Here is a 15,952-nt window from a genome sequence, read left to right as displayed (position 1 = left end):
TTAGACCAAATGGATTTAACAGATGAAAACAGAACAGTCCATCCAACAGCAGCAGAATACATACACTTCTCAAGTGTCATGTTCTGCATATAGATTCAAATAGTTCCAACACTGTTTGTTGAAATGACTATTCTTTCTCCATTGAATTGCTTATGTACCTTTGTAAAAATCAAATGGCAACCATACAATGAAACATTATTTAGAAACAAAAAGAAAAGAGGCATCAACTCATGAAAATACATGGATGAATCATGAATGCACATATTTAAGTAAAAGAAGTCAGTCTGAAAAGGCTACATACTGATTACAATTACATGGGATTCTGGAATAGGCAAAACTATAGAGATGATAAAAAGATTAGTGTTTCCCAGGGGTTCAGCAGGGAAGGGTTGGCTAGTTGAAGCATGGGGGAATTTTTAAGGTGGTGAAACTATTCTGTATGATATATAATTGCTTTTACAAGACACTACGCATCTGTCAAAGTCTATACAATTTTATAGTACTTTACAATGTAAGTAGGCAAAATTTTAAAAATTACTTAGAATGACACGAGACCCCAGGATGAACTATCCGTGAGCCCATACTAATAGAAATGAATTACTTGACACATATATGAACAGTAAGAAGAACTAAATCTTACATGCAGAAGACTTCCAAATAATTTTCTTGCATAATCTTTCCATAGAAAAACATGATAGTAAAATACAGAAAGGCTTCCCTGGAGGCTCAGTCAGTAAAGAATCTGCCTGCAATGCAGAAGAGCTGGGTTCAATCCCTGGGTCAGGAAGATGCCCTGGAGAAGGGAATGGCTGCCCTCTCAAGTATTCTTGCCTGGGAAATCCCATGGACAGAAGGAGCTTGGCAGGCTACAATCCATGAGGTCACAAGAGTCAGACACGACTTCGCAAATAAACCACCACCACCACCACCAAGGTACAGAAAGGAGGGGAAATGAGCAACTTTTCACTTAAGAAACCTGACAAACACTATTTCAGCCAGATGTTCAAGGTCAATGTCAACAGTGATGTCATATTGGTTGTATGTGCTCTTGATATGACATGGTGAAACTGGAACTTTGCTTCTATAGTCTTCCTCCAAAAAAACGATAGCTCCAGTCTAATTATAATGATTGGATGGCATCACCGACTCAATGGACATGAGTTTGAGCAAACTGTGGGAGACAGTAAAGGACAGGGAAGCCTGGCGTGCTTCAATCCATGCAGTCGCAGAGTTGGGCATGACTGAGCAACTGAGCAACAAATTATAACCAAAACATAAGAAAAACACCAAATGAGGGGCAATCTACAAAAGACCTGCCAAGTACTCTTCAAAACTGTCAAGGTCAACAAAAATAAAGTCTGAGAAAAACTGAGAAACAGTAGATACTGGATATATGGGAACTCTGTATTCTCAGTTCTTTTATAAATCTAAAATTGCTATAAAATAGTTTATTTTAAAACAAATAAAGTTCCTCAAGTGCAAATAAAATCAAAGGGTCATATTTGTGTTGGTCTATTTCCAGAATCTCTTCAACTCTAGTGATCTGTGTGTCTATCCTGTTGGCAACACCACACCATCTTCATAACTGTAGCTTTACAGTAAGTTTTTAAATTGGGCAGCTTGATTTCTGTAACTTTATTCTTCTTTCTCAAAGTTGTTTCAGCTATTCTAATTTCTTTGCCTTTCCATACATCTTGTAGAATCTGCTTGTGTATATGAGAAATGTGTTAAATCCATAGATAAATTTGGAGTGAATTTAAATCTTTACTACGCTAGTCTTCCTACTTATGAACATGGTTTCTCTCTCCATTTATATACATCTTCTTAGAGTTCTTTCAATAGCATTAGTAGTTTCAGCAGAGAGAAGACAGAATATTTTGTTAGATTCTTCCTAACAATTTCGTTTTGGGAGCCAATCTAAAATTCTCTATACTGTGAAATTATGCTTCAAAAGTGAAGGAGACATAAAGATTTTTCTCAAACAAAAGTTAAAGACGTTCATTGCCAGTAGATTTGCCTTGCAAGAAATAAAAAAGCAGCTCTTTAGAGAGAAGAATATGATATAATTCAGAAACTCAGATCTACATTAAAAAAGGAAGAGAATAAGAGAAGGAACAAGTGAAAATAAAATCTTTCATTTTTCTTATTCTTAATTCAACAGAAAAGTTTATTTAAAATAATAATAGCAACAATGAATTCAATTATGTATAATTTTATTCAACTTTATACATTTATATATGTGATTATACATTATTTATTAGTATATATTTATTTGATATATATGCTTATGTGTAAGTTAAAGAAATGATGGTAGTGATAAAAAGGACAGAAGGGAGGAATTAGGATATTTTTATTATAAGTTATACACACTACCCACAAATTATAATAGTATAGTATTACTTAAAAGTGGATTTGGATTAGTTGTAGAAGTATTTTGCAGACTCTAGAACAAACACTAAAAATAAGAAGTATAACTGATATGTTAAGAAAAGAAAGAAAGTGGAATTGTATAAAATGCTCAGTTAAAACCATAAAACACACACACACAAAATAGCAGAAGACAAAAATAGGGATAAAGAATGAGGGGGATAAAGAAAGCAACCAATATGGTAAATACTAATCCGACTATACCAATAATCTCTTTCAGTGCTAGTGGTCTACATACACCAATTAAAAGGCAGAGACTGTCAGAATGCATCAGAAAACAAGACAACTATATGATGTCTATGGGAAATCCACACTAAATACAAAGGCACACATAAAAGTATCGAAAAAAGATATACCGTGCTAACACTAATCAAAAGGAAGCAGAAGTAAAGCGGTCATTGCGTCAAGAAAACCTAAGTGTGAGTGTGCCTTATAGAGTGTTAAAATGCATAAGGCAACAACTAACAGAATTGTAAGAACTAGACGAATTCAGTATTACAGTGGGAGACTACAATGCCTCTCTCTCAGAAATGCATAGATCCAGGGGGTGAAAAATCAGGAAAGACATAGTTGAACTCAACCCCATCAATCACCTATATATAACTGAGATCTATCATCTATAGACTATTTCATCCACATCCTTCTCAAGTTCACATGGGACATTCACTAAGAAAGACCACATTCTGGGCTATGAAACACACCTTGAAAAATTTAAAATCATAGGAAACATACAGTGTATCCTCTCAGATCATGATGGAGTTAAACTAGGGATCAGTAACAGAAGGGGAGCTGTAAAATCCCCAAATACTTAGAGATTAAGTCACATGTTTCTAAATAACATGTCAACTAAAAAAAATCCTCAAGATGAGTGTAAACATTTTTTTAAAAAGTGAGAATGAAAATACAACTTATCAGAATTTGTGAAATGCAGTAAAAGCAAAGCTTAGAGGGAAATTTATAGCAATGAATGCATATTTTAAAAAAGTTTGCCTTTTTCGCTCCCCGGCCATCTTGGTGGCTGCTCTTGGTTGGGGGTGTCCCGCATCTAAGGCAGGAAGATGGTGGCCGCAAAGAAGACGAAAAAGTCACTGGGGTCGATCAACTCTAGGCTCCAGCTGGTTATGAAAAGTGGAAAGTACATGCTGGGGTACAAACAGACTCTGAAAATGATCAGACAAGGCAAAGCGAAACCGGTCATCCTCGCCAACACCTGCCCAGCCTTGAGGAAATCTGAAATAGAGTATTAGGCCATGTTGGCCAAAACTGGTGTCCATCACTACAGTGGCAATAATATTGAATTGGGCACAGCATGTGGAAAATACTACAGAGTATGCACACTGGCTATCATTGATCCAGGTGATTCTTATATTATTAGAAGCATGCCAGAACAGACTGGTGAAAAGTAAATCATGTACAATTTTTCTTTAATAAAACTGGCCAGAGCTTGTTTTAAAAACACTGTTAAAAAAAAAAGATCAAAAATTAATCATCTTAATTTCTACCTTACAAAACTAGATAAAGAAGAACAAATTAGGATGAACCTAGTGCCTATTTTACAGAAAGAAGTAAGTCAGAAAGGGTAAGTCAGAATGAAGTAAGTCAGAAATGTTAATATAAAACATTGTATATTAAATGCATATATATGGAATTTAGAAAGATGGTCCTGATGAACCTACTTGCAGGGCAGCAATGGAGATGCAGACACAGAGAACAGACTCATGGACACAGTTGGGGAGGAGAGGGAGGGACGAACTGAGAGAGTAATATTGAAACATGTACATTACCATGTGTAAAATCAACAGCCAGTGGGAATTTGCTGTGACGCAGGGAGGTCAAACCCGGTGCTCCGTGACAACATAGAGGGGCGGGATGGGGTGGGAGGTGGGAGGAAGATTCAAGACAGGGGACATACATATACCTGTGACTGATTCATATTGATATATGGCAGAAAGCAACACAATGTTGTAAAGCAATTATCCTCCAATTAAAAATAAATAAAATTAAAAAAAAAAACAAATTAGATCCAATGTATAGAAGAAGAAAAGTGATTTAAAAAAATTATAGCTAGTATCCTGCAACCTTGTAAAATTCACCTGTTCTAGGAGGTTTTTATTTGCTTTGATTTAGTTTTGTTTTTATCATTGTTACTGCTGTAACAGGGACTATTTGTAAATTCCTTGGCTTTTCTATGTAGAAAATCCTGCCTGCAAATAGAGACAGTTTTATTTCTTCTTTTTTAATTCATTTCATTTAGATCTTTTTATTATCGCATTGCCTAGGACTTCTGGTAGAATATTAAATGGGAGTTGTGAGATAGAATATCTGTTCCTTATCTACCTAGGAAAAGCATTCAGTCTCTCACCATTAAATGATTTTGTCTATCACTTTCTTATAAAATGTCCTTTATTAGGTTAAGAAAATGCCCTTCTATTCCTAGTTTTTTTGAGAGTTACTATAAGAAACAGATGTTGGATTTGGGCAATTTTTTTCACATTGGTTACAACGATCATATGGTTTCTCTTCTTTAAAGTATTAACTCAGTAGATTATCTTGATTAATTTTTAGATAAGCCAGCTTTCCTAAGAGAAGGCAATGGCACCTCACTCCAGTACTCTTGCCTGGAAAATCCCATGGATGGAGGAGCCTGGTGGGCTGCAGTCCATGGGGTCGCAAGGAGTCGGGCAACCGAGTGACTTCACTTTCATTTTTCACTTTCATGCATTGGAGAAGGAAATGGCGACCCACTCCAGTGTTCTTGCCTGGAGAATCCCAGGGATGGGAGAGCCTGGTGGGCTGCCGTCTATGGGGTCGCACAGAGTCAGACATGACTGAAGCGACTTAGCAGCAGCAAGCCAGCTTTCCATTCCCAATACAAACCCTGCTTGGTCATGTTCTATTATTCCTTTTATGTATTGTTGGGTTGAATTTGCAAAGTTTTATGGAAGCTTTTTACAGAAATATGCATGAGGTATATTGTTCTGTAGTTTTCTTCTCCAGTAATGTCTTTGTCTCATTTTTATAGCAGGACAATTCTAGCTTTATAAAATGAGTTGAAAATTACCCCTTCCTCTTCTATTCTCTGGAAGAAACTATATAGAATTTGTGTTAATTCTATAAATATTTGTTATAATTCACCAGTTAAACCATGTGAGCCTGCAGATTTCCTTTACAGAAGATTTTAAACTATTTTTACTAATAATAAGGCTATCCTGGTTACCTATTAAAATCTTCAGTGAGTTTAATAATTTAAATTTTTTAGGGAACTAGTACTTTTTTATCTATCACTGAATGTCAAATTCAGTTGCATGGAGTTTGGGGTCAGATTTATTTATTATTCTTTTAATTCCATAGAGTGTATAGTGATATCCACTTTTTCTATTTCTGATATACGTACAGACATTTGTATCTGTAATTTGTATCTTCTCTACTCTTTGGTCAGTCATTAACTTCTGTGTACTTTTGGAACTCCCTGGTGGTACAGTGGATAGGAATCCCCCTGCGTATGCAGGGGACACGGGTTCAATCCCTGGTCCAGGAAGACTCCACATGCCATGGAGCAACTAAGCCCATGTCCCACAACTACTGAGCCTGTGTTCCAGAGCCCAGGTGCCATAGCTACTGAAGCCCTCATGCCCTAGAGCCTGCGAGCCACAACTCCTAAAGCCCATGAGCTTAAAGGCTATGCTCCATGACAAGAGAAGTCACCACAGTGAGAAGCCTGAACACCACAATTAGAGAGTAGCCTACATTCTCCTCAAGAGAGAAAGCAAGTACACAGCAACAAAGACCCAGCACAAATAGAAATTAAAAAAAAAAAAACAAAAAAACTGCATACTTTTGACACTTCAGATTTCTGATAATAAATGTTTGTCATTTTACAACTAGAAAAAATATGATCACTTTAATTCATTTTAAATTTGCTTGTTTCTACATTTAAATTACGGATAATAATGCCAACCACATGGTGCTGATACGTGGATTAAAAGCAAATGCACATAAAAGTTCAATCTATATTCATGTTAGCTATTATAACACAAGTAAAAGAAGACAGTTGTATAACTGAGTTAGAAAAATAGTGTCATCCAACTGAAGAATAGGTGATAATATTTGAATTATGATTGGGGGGCTTCAAGAGAATAATCTAAATATTAAAAGAAGGTTTCCCACAACAATTACAGTAAGATTAGATATATGACATTCTCTTACTCAAAATTTTTAATCATTTCTGCAAATGACTAATCACAACTCAACATGTAAAATCTTTGTCAACAAATATGAAGAGAACTAGAAGCTAAGAAGTTATCTGATTAGTTCTGAAATATCCCATTTATTTTGTGAAGACCAGTCCCCTAAACTAAATCCTACAGTATAGCAAGTTGATTCATATTACACATTTAGGTACTCAGGTAGATTACCTGTGGGCCTAGAACATGCTAACTTCTTTGTCCTATTTTTCAAATTAATTAAAAAAAAACTGATACAAACCAGTCCTGGAAATAAATAGACCAGATTACATACTTTAAAATCTGACATTAGCACAGAGTTTAGGGCAAATGGGAGGGTAGGGTGGGGGAATTACATTTTCTTTAAAAGCACTTAAGGTGGGCTAGTACGAATATTCCATCTCATAAAAGAGTTGCTGAATTTTCCCCCTCTGAAGCCCAGAATCACTCTACCTGGCATTTGGAAGATGCTACTCTATGAGGCAGAGATCCTCTAAATATTGAGCTCTCAGAGCCTCGTGAATTAGGAGGCAGGAATGAGGCAAGGGGAATGACAAGATGAGATGGATTCCAATTTTAGGAAAAGAAGAGCATTAGAGGAAGCCAACACATTCAGCCATGATTTATGCAATACCCAAGTACTAACTCTCAAGCCAACAGCACACTTTCAGGCTATATGCAACCACCAAATTATCATAAATTAAGCTCAAGCAAAAATAAGGCCATAAAATGGACATTTTACAGTGGCTATTGACTGCAATGTTCAGTATGCATTAAATCTTCCAAAGCATTGTTACTTTATCAACTGAATTAGTAATTGGTGTCTTCTTGGGAGGGAAATATATAATGCTTCAAACTCCATATATATTACTCACCACAATTAAAGTCACTCACTGTAAGAAGCTGCTATCTATATGCATCAGACTAATTATTTTATGCTTTTTTCCCTAAGATAATGGGACACTGCTGCCAGTGGGCAAATCCCGACCATACATTATGTGGTACTTCCTAGCAATTTTTGATGAAAACTACAGGTACAGACAGATTATAATGGGAACATCTAATTGAAATTCATCTCCATTTTGCTTCAGATGGAAGACATGCTGCTTGAGCCCTGAAACTTATTCAATTTCATTTAAATAGGATGCAGATTTTTCAGGGAAATCTAAATTCAAAAAATATATATTTCAAAGGGTCTTGGAAGAGAGTGAAGAATACCATAAATGTTGACCACTCAGGTTTACCAGGCTACTGCTTCTGAGGTGGGAATAGAGAGCTGAACTTCTACTAAGGGCCATTATTTTTGTGTCCTTGTTTGTTTGACTGCACCCGATCCTAGGCTGTGGCAAGCAGAATCTTGGTTGTGGCATGTGGGATCTAGTTCCCTAAGCAGGGATGAAACCCAGGCCACTGAACCACGAGGGAAGTTCCAAGGGCCATTAGCTTTGTTACACCCTACTCCACGGGCAGGTTCACAAAGCCCGGGAGGCACACTGTTCAGTCTTTTCACAAATTTCCCTCCCACTCCACACTCAGGTCTTGTAAGCACTGTGGAAGGTTCCCGCTGACACCTCTTTCCATGTCCTGTCTCTGGCACTGCTTCCTAGGACAGAAGATGAATATTCTTCCAATGAGACATTGAACGGAAAGCTATCTCCTTTCTGGCCAAAAAAATTTTATACACAAACACACTAATGAACACAATCACACATATACATGTATTCCTACACAAATAGCATTCATATATATATATATAGGCACAGGCACATTCCCATGTAATATATGCATGCATATATTTATTTTACATAAATATGCATATCCCTCTTCTTGTCTATAAACCAAAACATCTCTCATTGGCAGCAAGACTGGTAAAATTCTTAGCAAAGTATCAGATAAGAACTCAATAAAATATTACTTAAAATGGAAGATTTCTGAGTTATTTTTGCTACATGCTAGACAATATACTTCTTAAGAACAACTGATTTATTCATTTACCCACTTAGTCATTTAACCATATTTGATATTAGATGGCACCAACTATACACCATGTACTAAAATAGATGTCAGAGACACAGCCCTGAGCTCAACGGTCTCAACTTTCGAGAAGCTTTCATTCTTTTTTAAAAAAATCAGTTTATTTATTTTTGGCTGTGCTGGGTCTCTGTTGCTGCACACACTTCTGTAGTTGCAGCGAGCGGGGGCCACTCTTCCTTGTGGTGCACAGGCTTCTCACCGTGGAGGTTTCTCTCCTTGAAGAGCACAGGCTCTGGTGTCACGTGGCTTTGGTAGTTGTGGCTCTCGGGCTCTAGTGCGCAGGCTCAGTAGTTGTGGCGCACGGTCTGAGTTATCCTGGGGCATGTGGGATCTTCCCAGATCAAGGGCTGGGCCTGTGTCTCCAGCATTGGCAGGTGGATTCTTTACCACTGAGCCACAAGGGAAACCCAAGAAACTTTCATTCTTGTGGGAAAGAGTCAAACAGGTAAATATGTCAGACGGTGATATGACCTTTAAAGAAAAATAACAAGTTGCTGTGAAAACAGAGTGATGGAGGGCACTCTCTATATAATGATCAGCAGAGGCCTCTCTTTTAAGGTCACATTTTAACAGATCTGAAAGAAATGAGAGACTAAGGCAGGCAGAGAAGGGGAGGAAGGGCATTTTAGGCAAGAGGAACAGCATATACAAAGGCTTGGCAGCAGGAGTATGCTATGGCAGGATTACGATGAGAGAAGGGGAGAATGAAAGGCGATAAAGTTAGAGAGAGCAGAGGAAAAGGTAACGTGTAGTCTTATAAGCTTTGGTGTCGGCTTTGGCTTTTACTCCGAGTGAGATGGGAACCATCAGAGTGTTTTGAACAGAGGAGCTTTCTGACATGACCTTTTATAACGTTTTCTCTGTTTTCTCTGTAGAGAAAAAATGGAAGGGAGAAGGAGGAGAAGCAGACAGAGAAATTAGGAGATAGCCACATTAATCTGAGGGAGAGGGGATGGTGTCCTGAACCACAGCGCTGCAGAACAGGTGGAGAGAAGTGGCCAGATTCTGAATATCTTTTTTAAAATAGAGACCACAGGACAAGCTGATAGATTCAGGTGGAGCATAAAGAAAAATGAAGAATCAAAGTTTACTACAAGTTTTCTGCGTGAGCAACTGGAATAAGTGACTGTGGGTAAAGTGTCCAGGAGGCAGTAGATGTTAAGAGATGCCAATAATCAGTATGCATATTATTCCCTTGTGCTGAGACTAGCAAATGTCCTCCTCACCAAGCACGGGTGGCCTAATGAATAGCTGTAATGAAAGCCTCTGTCTCCGAGATGTTAGTTTTTACCATCAAGGGGGATTCTACATGCCAATAACTTCTTCACTTGGGAAGGAGACTGAAGTCTTAAAGCTGAAGCCACAAATAAATCTCCAGGGATTCCATGGACAATTTCTATAAAGTTTCTTTTCGTGCTATATTTTAAGATGTACTCAAATCTCTGCAGGCAACATACTAAAATCAAAATTAACCCAATTCTTCTACGGAGTTATAATTACAAGTGACCATTCAAAGTATGCTTTAAATACAGTGAGAGAAATGCAGAACATAAAATCAAAACAAAGCAACATGGCTGAATGCAGTCTTACAGGAGGTATAGCAATGTGACTTCTTTAAGAAGCCATGTTTAGTCTGCCTGAATAGTCAGCATATCAGTTATAAACAGAAATAGCTCATGGAAAGGATAAGTAAATTCATAGAATATAGAATGATAGGCCCATAATTACAGAATGAAAGAGAATATACAACAGGTATATCACTAGATTTTTAAAGTTGACAACCAGGCAGACGACTACAATCTTTGAAAATATTCTTCTTGCAGACCTTTCCAGAGAGACACAATGTGAACTGGCTAGACCGTGGGCAGGACACGGGAAGATAATTCTAGGGATGTCATCCACGCCCTTTCAGAGTTTCTAGTCTCCATGATGAAAGCATAGAAGCGATCTTACACTGCGAAAAGAAGTACATCTGCAGAACAAACCACATCCACACATTTGCCATCCACAACTTGGCACACAAACGTGTAGCTAGAAAATGTTATTTATACCAACACATGCTCGATGTTCTTGGTGTGTCCCTCCAGGTCCAGTCTCCAGTCTTCTGCATCCTGCTTTGTGTCTCAGGAGTCTGATTTGTATTGACTGTGTCATCTGGACTCCCTGACCAATGGAAAGCACCAGAATGAGATCAAAGAGCAAAGGGGAAAAAGATTTTTCTCTCTGCTGGATCATGGTTTGGCCATGGCCATCTACAGTTCTCATCCAGGAGTACTCATATCTTATAAGTCTGATCAATTTCTGACTTGCACCCGTTTCCTGGTATCACTAGCTGGGGATGGAGAGTAGGGAGGGAGGAGGAGGAGTTATCATCCCTTAATAGTTTACAGGCAATAGTTTAAACTTGCCCATGCTTTTGAAAATAACTCAGTATTAACAATTTAATAACATTTTTTAAGTTTACTGTCATTTCCTGCCCCTCAACTGATACACAGTGATCTCCACACTTGCTTCGATCCCCAGATCCTACCCAAGACCTACTGACTCAGAATCTCTGTGCCTGGAGCTAAAGAACACGTAACTTTAATAAATAACCCAGGAGTTTCTGATGCAAGCAATGGGGCAACCATCCCCGACCAGCACTTGGGAACCAGTGCTGGTTCTATAGATGCTACCATATCAAACAGAAGCAACTGCAAACAAACATGATGCTTCCAGAAAACAAGCCCAGCTACAAGTCCCTCTAACGCCAGAGTAACCAGCACTCAGAAAAATAAGTGGATTCTCCATGGGGACCTCGAAAGCCAAGGAAAATGAGCATACAGTCTGCAGTGATAGGAGATGCTCCTGAGCACATTAAGTAAATACTCAACTACCCCTTTCACATCTGATTAGATCCTCAATTGAAAATCACTTTTCAACCATTCTGTGGGAAATGAAATCCATTTCCACCTCCATCTGGTGCCAAAATTAATGAAGTGGAAAATGCCGACCCGTTTAGGCCTGTCCAATTTCAGCTGAGAGCGGGCACCCGAGCACCCACTGCCTTTCAGCCTTGGAGAATTGAGCCTATTTATTCCTGAAGAGCATGAGTCTCTGGTTGGACCAACGGATAAGCAGAATCAAGAGCCCAAGCTGCTCCAGTCTCTGAGGATCTACTCTCTATTCCGAAGCCGAAGGCGTCAGGAGACAGGCTAAGCTGACCATCTGTTCTACTCTCTGATAATGTGTAATTAAGTAATTTATTTATTCAACACTCGAACCCCCTCCTCTCGCCTCCCATTAGTCAGGGATGATCATGCCAGACCCAGCTGTAGGTAACATATTGCACACTCAGATGAGCGCTGTGCTACAAAAGCACGCTGCTAGCCTCCTGGCTACTGCCATGTCCCAGACCTGACCATAGGAGTGACTGCGTGAGGCTTGCTGCTCTGCTGGCTTTGCCTTCTTCCCTGATGATTAGGCGGCACTTTCCTGCTGTGCATCAGACCATTGACTGTGTGTATTTAATTCATTTGTTCAAAGATGAATTCACCCATGTTCTCTGATCACTTCCACCAGGCCAGCTTACTGGCTAGGCAACACCAATGGATCTGTCCCATCTGGCAGATTTTATCTAAATATACAAACAAACATAAATGTATCCAGAGCCTGATGCACAGATATAAAGCAACGGGATGGACTCCATAAGCCTCCGGCTAAACTTAGAGCCGAAACTATGAATACATATAGCATATGTAATGTTTTGCATATTACATATAATGTTTTGCATATTGCATCTGTTATTGTGGCCTGACCAACCAATATGTCCCTTTTTCTGATAGAGGCTTTTTTCACTCCTTTAATGGAGCTGCAGTTTCAATGGGGCTGACATGTTCCAAAGTTGGGCTTATGACCTTGGCAAGCCCAATGAATGCAAATTCTAGAAACTGTTGAAAATGGAGCTTTTCCCACTGAAGCCCAGGAAAGTACCAAAGTTGCCTGAGTCATTTTAGTGATCATCTTGTCATATTATTAGCATTAGCTTGTTTAAATGCAATCAATTAAAAAGAACCAGAACTCAGAGACAGACAGACCAAGTGCTAAGCAAACAAGTCAGCATTTGAGCCCTGGGATCCTGCTGATGCATACTTATTCCAAGTCTTTTCTGGTATGTGAGCCAATAAGTTCTTGTCATTGCTTAAGCCATTCAGTTATTTTTTAACACTTGCAAACATAAGAATTTTGATGAATATACTTCCTTATTTTAAATGTGATAGGTTACTGTAAAACCTCAATAACCATTCAGGCATGAATTGGAATAAATTCACCTGAGCTTAACATATTTTTTTTAATAGGTGGCACAGGTAGAAATTAGTTTCTACACCAATTTCTACAAAAGGAATTTAAAAACAGTAATTCTAAAACCATAGATTCTCTAGAATAGGAAAGGGTTAAAGGTGATTATAGTACATACTGCTGCTGCTGCTGCTAAGTCATTTCAGTCGTGTCTGACTCTGTGTGACCCCAGAGACAGCAGCCCACCAGGCTCCCCCGTCCCTGGGATTCTCTGTGGGAGAGGGAGAGGGTGGGGAGATTTGGGAGAATGGCATTGAAACATGTATAATATCATGTATGAAACGAGTTGCCAGTCCAGGTTCGATGCACGATACTGGATGCTTGGGGCTGGTGCACTGGGACGACCCAGAGGGATGGTATGGGGAGGGAGGAGGGAGGAGGGTTCAGGATAGGGAACACAGGTATACCTGTGGCGGATTCATTTCAATATTTGGCAAAACTAATACAATATTGTAAAGTTTAAAAATAAAAAAAAAAAAAAGAATACTGGAGTGGGTTGCCATTTCCTTCTCCAATGCATGAAAGTGGAAAGTGAAAAGTGAAAGTGAAGTCACTCAGTCGTGTCCGACTCTTCAAGACCCCATGGACTGCAGCCTACCAGGCTCCTCCGTCCATGGGATTTTCTAGGCAAGAGTACTGGAGTGGGGTGCCATTGCCTTCTCCAACAGTACATACTAAGGGCCGATAATATTAGTTCCCTCACACTGACATTACTGAAGGGGAGGCTGAAAGACACTTGCCCAAGATACTGTAGAGAGTGGTCTTAGAGAAAAGAAGATAAAGCCAGGATTTGAACCCAGGAAACCTGATTTTAGAGTTGGAGAACTTAACTATTACAGATAATGTTTCCCTGTAATTGATCCCTCTCCATGATGAGGAACAGGTAAGACATCAACCATCTGCAAGGTGGACTGTCTTTTCATGTACAGATGCCTCTAATCAGCAAGAGATTTTCCTCACACCAAGCCCAAATTTACCTCCTTCTATAACCTCTGTCAGTCATGAAGTTTTCTAAAGATACAAAGAATAAATTTGATCAGTTTTCCACAACACAATCCATTACACCTCCTTAAACTTTCCCTTCCTCAAATTAAATCCCCTGTATTTTTAACTGGTCCTCAAATAATACAATATCCTAATGCTTCACCATCCTAACTGTCTTTGTCTTGACACATTACAGGTTCATTAATATTCTGTAAAGTTCAGTATCCAGAACAGAATGCCATGTTCCAGTTAGGTCTGGCCAGCACAGAATACAAATAAATTATTACTCCCTCTATTGGCCTGGTCACAAATTCCTCTGGGCTACCTGAAATGTATATTCTTTGCCATGAAAAGATGCTCGATATCACTAATCATTAGAGAAATGCAAACCAAAACCAAAATGAGGTATCACCTCACCTGTAAGAATGGCTATTATCAATAAATAAATAATAACAAATGTTGGAAAGGATATGGAGAAAAAGGAACCACTGTGCACTCTTGATAGTGCAGCTACTGTGGAAAACAGAAGGATGATTCCTCAAAAAGTTAAAAATAGAGCTACCATATGATCTAGCAATCTGACTTCTGAGTATTTATCCCAAAGGACCTAAATGAGCTTCTCAAAGAGATATCTATATTCTTGTGTCCAATGCATTCACAATAGGCAAGAAATGAAACAAGCCAAGAGTCCATCAACGAATTAATAAATAAAGAATATGTGGTGTATATATATATATATACATATATATATGTGTGTGTGTGTGTGTGTGTGTGTGTATGGAATGTTATTTAGCCACAAGAAAGACATGTCATAACAACATGGATGAACCTGAGACCATGTGCTAAATGAAGTGTCACACAGAGAAAAACAAATATTGTATGATTCACTGGTGCGTGGAATTTTAAAAAGCAAAACCCATAGAAAGAGAAACTAGAATGGTAGTTACCAGAGGCTAGAGGGCAGAGGTGAGGGAAATGGGGAGATGTTGGTCAAAAAGTATAAACTTCTACTTATAAGAGCTATAAGATGAGTAAGTTCTGGGGATCTAATGTACATCATGGTGACTATAGTTATAAATACTATGTTACACACTTGAGGAGCATCCCAACTGTCTCAGTGGTAAAGAATCCACATGCCAATGCAGGAGATGCAAGAGATGCAGGTTCAATCCCTGGGTTGGGAAGATTCCCTGGAAGAGGAAATGGCAACTCACTCCAGTATTCTTGCCTGATAAATTCCATGGATAGAGGAGCCTGGTGGGCTACAGTCCATGGGCTCTCAAAGAGTTGGAAATGACTTAGCAACTGAGTGCACACACACACATACACTTGAAATCTGTTGAGACAGTTAATCTCTTTCTCACCACAAAAAGACATGGTAATTACATGATATGATGGGGGAGTTAGCTGACATTATGGTGGTAATCATTTTGCTCTATATTTATATCTGTATCAAATCAACACAAGATACACCTTAAACTTATACAATGTTATACATCAATTTTATCTCAACAAAGCTGAGGAATATATATATTCTTTGAACAGCAATTTCATGGAAAAAACTACATATATTTTCAATTTAAGAATAACATCTATGGAGTATACATAAAATAATTCAACAAGAAAAGATCAGTTTAGGCCTTTAGGCAAAACTAGCAGATCAGATAACCTGAACACCTCATGCTATAAAATGTACAGATAATCTGTCTTAAAAATCACAAATGTCCTTTCAAATACATGTTAGTGTGTTAGTCTCTCAGTCATGTCCAACTCTTTTGTGACCCCATGGCCTATAGCCCACCAGGCTCCTCTGTCCAAGGAACTCTGGGCAACAATACTGGAGTGAGTAGCCATTCCCTTCTGCAGGGTATCTTCCTGACCCAGGGATCAAATCTGGGTCTCCTGCATTGCAGGCAGATTCTTTACCATCTGAACCACCAAGGAAA

The 15,952-nt window shown here is 38.6% G+C and overlaps 1 long non-coding RNA gene and 1 pseudogene across 4 annotated transcripts in view; one reads left to right on the top strand and one right to left on the bottom strand.

Moving 5' to 3' along the window:
- Nucleotides 1-3,419: 3,419 nt before the first annotated feature.
- LOC147369843 (large ribosomal subunit protein eL30 pseudogene) lies at nucleotides 3,420-3,909 on the top strand (annotated as a pseudogene).
- Nucleotides 3,910-8,986: 5,077 nt separating this feature from the next.
- LOC147369842 (uncharacterized) overlaps nucleotides 8,987-15,952 on the bottom strand; it is a 134,213-nt gene continuing 127,247 nt past the window's right edge. For 3 of the 4 annotated variants that reach the window (XR_015168586.1, XR_015168585.1, XR_015168587.1), the window contains 2 exons: nucleotides 10,740-10,847; nucleotides 8,987-9,155 (listed from right to left, as the gene is read on the bottom strand). This is a non-coding gene — a long non-coding RNA (uncharacterized LOC147369842). The remainder of the gene's footprint in view (nucleotides 9,156-10,739; nucleotides 10,848-15,952) is intronic. The other variant, XR_015168588.1, reaches the window with a different exon arrangement.

Source organism: Bos grunniens, chromosome 7 (assembly GCF_055505025.1).
Source record: "Bos grunniens cultivar Pamir isolate PY7600 chromosome 7, Bosgru_T2T1.0, whole genome shotgun sequence".
NCBI lineage: Eukaryota > Metazoa > Chordata > Mammalia > Artiodactyla > Bovidae > Bos > Bos grunniens.
This window is presented reverse-complemented; position numbering and strand designations above follow the sequence as displayed.